At 43.7% G+C, this 3,298-nt stretch overlaps 1 pseudogene across 1 annotated transcript; it reads left to right on the top strand.

The window, feature by feature from the left end:
* Positions 1–367: 367 nt before the first annotated feature.
* LOC111722163 lies at positions 368–742 on the top strand (annotated as a pseudogene). Its single transcript, XR_002771080.1, has one exon. The product of XR_002771080.1 is annotated as a translation machinery-associated protein 7 pseudogene (transcript).
* The last annotated feature ends 2,556 nt before the right edge of the window (positions 743–3,298 follow it).

Raw genomic sequence — 3,298 nt, 5'->3', positions numbered from 1 at the left:
TTTGTGAGCTGCTTTACAAATATCAATTCATTAATCATTATTAAATTCCTCAGTAGAATATAGCAAGCATGCTGTTAAACTATATTCTTGTCCTGCCTTCCAAATGGCTTTTCCTGTACTGAGCTCTACAATGAGGAGCTTTATATTTCATGATTATTCAAGTTCCTAGGAAGAATTTGGTATTTTTTCTGACTAATGATACCATTTGTTCAAAACATCTGATTTCCAAGTTACAGAATACATGATTCAAAGTATGGATTTATTCCAAAATAACTTATTCTCAGCCACATTTGCTGACATCTCCCTGAAACCTAATGCTGTGGAAAGATATCTGCATTATGTTATTAAATAAAACAATTTGGTTTCCAGTGGCAGGGTCTGAAGAAGGGGCGGCAGCGCCATGTCCGGCCGCGAAGGTGGCAAGAAAAAGCCTCTGAAACAGCCTAAGAAGCAGGCCAAGGAGATGGACAAGGAAGATAAGGCGTTCAAACAGAAACAAAAAGAGGAGCAGAAGAAACTCGAGGAACTAAAATCGAAGGCCGCGGGGAAGGGTCCCCTTGCCACAGGTGGAATTAAGAAATCTGGCAAAAAGTAAGCTGTTCCTTGTGCCTGAGATGATGATGATTGATTCCTATTTAAACATCTATATTCCCTGTCATAACATCTTTTGCCACCTGTAGCTAAAATAAAGTGTTGTCTTAGAACCTATTGTACATTTAAGAATAAACTTTTGTAAAAAAAAGAAAAAAAAATTATTAAATAAAACAATTTATCAAAAACCTATATGGTACCTACCAAAATGTGTATATATACACATATACTTATAACTATTGATATTCCTAAAAGAAATTATAGTTGATTCACATTTTTTTCTTTTGACTCATCTGCATTGTCTAATTTTTCCACAGGGAACATGGCTTCCAATTATAGTATTTGTTTGTTTATGTAATTTATGGTTTATGACCTAGACCACATACTATACAGCTTTAGTCATGATGATAAAAGATAAGGTGATAGTCAAGAGGATCACACTTGATTATATTTAAATAAATTCATCTTAAATAACCAGATAGATGGTAACAGGACCAAAAGTGGACTTGGGTTTGTCATCAAAATTTCCAGGGCCTGATTAAGTCTTTCATCCTCTGCTCCCTCAACACAGAAGCTCCCTCATCTGGGTGGCCTTCTGGGTGTGTGCTGTATCCCAACCAGTGGGCAGTGGGAGTGCCAGAGGCTTACCACATTTTCCACAATAAGGGCAAATCAAACTCAGATCCCACCTTCAAGGGGCGTAGAGGGAAGAGAAGCCTGTCACAACCAATAGGCAGAAAAACAAATTAGGAAAATCTTCTTAAGTTGAATAAAACCACAGTGCAATGAGATTTTAAGGTCTTCTTCCAGTATTGTGTGCTTGATTCCAGTGTCCTCCCTTCCCCCTTGGGTGCCTTCGCTGTCTTTACCCTTCAGTCTCTGCCGGCTCCGAACCTCGACTGTGACACCTCTCTGGCATTGTTTCACTCTCCTCTCTTTCACATCAACAAATTCCTCTCTTTCTTCTCTCGGAATAAACAGACGTTTCTCTTCTCTCAAAATAAACACGTATATCCACTGCCCCATTATCTTACTCTTTCCCCACCTAGCGTGGAACTGCTCTCCCAAACTTTGGCATCTAACTAGGGGGCGTCAACAGCTCCTCTCTGTGCCCATGCACTGCCCCAGAGCCCTGCGTCCCACCCTTGGGTCACAGACGTGTGTCAGAGGCCTGTTAGGAGCCAGGCTGTGCAGCGCCAGGTGAGCAGTGGAGCCGGCAGCTAAGCTTCGTCTGTCTGCAGCCACTCCCCATGGCTCCCTTTGCTCCGCAGCACGGCCTGGGCTCCGCCTCCTGTCACATCTCATCAGCATTCGATTTCGCAGAGGAGCAGGAACCCTGCCGTAAACCACGCGTGGGAGAGATCTAGGTTGCGCACTGCTTATGAGAATCCAATGTCCCCTGTCCCACACACACACCCATCCTTGGAAAAATTTTCTTCCATGAAACTGGTTCCTGGTGGCAAAAAGGTTAGGGTATTGATCCTTCTTCCGAAGAGTCGGTCAGGACCCCACTCCGGAATAGCCCCAGCACTTCTCACTAGTTTCCCCGGGAAATGGCATACAGCAAAGCACAGGAGACAGGAAGTGCTGAGGAAAAGGTCTGAGCAGGGGTGTCCAACCTTTTTCCTTCTCTGCCACACATTAAAAAAAAAAAAAGTTGGGGTGGGGAATGTCACACACTAAATACACTAACAGTAACGTACAAACACTAACGAAGGCTAATGAGGGGGGAAAATGGTCTGTGTGTACTTTTCCTGATATCCGCCTCCACAGATAAGCAAAAAGGTCCTCATAACAATCCTCACACAGCCCCGGGGCCGCAGGTTGGACAGAGGTTTGTAATAACCTATTCTCCTGATCTAGGGTCTGAGTTCTAAATCTGCATTAGATCGCATCTGGATCCGTTTGACACAGCTAAAAACACTGTATATTCTCCGTCTTTATTCTCTGCCAGTTTCAGGAGCGTGCTGGTTGCTGCGCTTCCAGGGCCTTCCTTACCCTGACGTGGGTACGCGGTAAAGAGGAAAGAGCCAGGAGAGCAGCGAGCTACAATCTAAGGAACAATAGATCCTGAAACCGGGAGGGGAGCGGGGGAGGGCAGAGCAGAGCCGGGGGGTTGGGGGGGGGCTGACAGGTGAAGCCAGCGGGCAGTCCTGTAGCCTGGGCCCTGTGGATAATGCCAGTGCCACGTGCCACGGAAGGAAATGCCTCTTTGCCATTGCTTCTAAGACTGCGATAAAAACATACAGAAATTTTAAAGGCATTTTGTTATTTATTCAGGTTTCTTTTGAATTCGTCAGAAGTCAAGAGACCTAGGGTTTGGGGTGTATGTGCGATTCAGGGTTAGTGACAAGTGAAAATGGGCAAAAGAGGAATATATACAGGAAACTAATGGTGCCAGTATGGCCAGGCAGAATGTGGGGCTTTAATTTCCAAAGCCTTAAAAATACTCTTTATTTGGGAGATATACCCTTATTTTTGCCAGACACTTAGTGCTGCCAATTTTTCCCCACTCAGGAGAAATGTTCTATAGTGTCACACTAATCTATTTAAAAACTAGAGAACCGTGAAAAACGGCACAAAAATCCCAAGTCCATGACGAAACAAACAGAAATGTGTATGCTGCTCTACGTAGGCCCTTTAAAAGCTGCCAGTGTTCATTATAAAATATTAAATGACTGGATAAATATTAGCACAAATTCTTTTT

Source organism: Otolemur garnettii, unplaced genomic scaffold (genome assembly GCF_000181295.1).
Source record: "Otolemur garnettii isolate 467f Iridium unplaced genomic scaffold, OtoGar3 scaffold00222, whole genome shotgun sequence".
NCBI classification, from domain to species: domain Eukaryota; kingdom Metazoa; phylum Chordata; class Mammalia; order Primates; family Galagidae; genus Otolemur; species Otolemur garnettii.
This window is presented reverse-complemented; position numbering and strand designations above follow the sequence as displayed.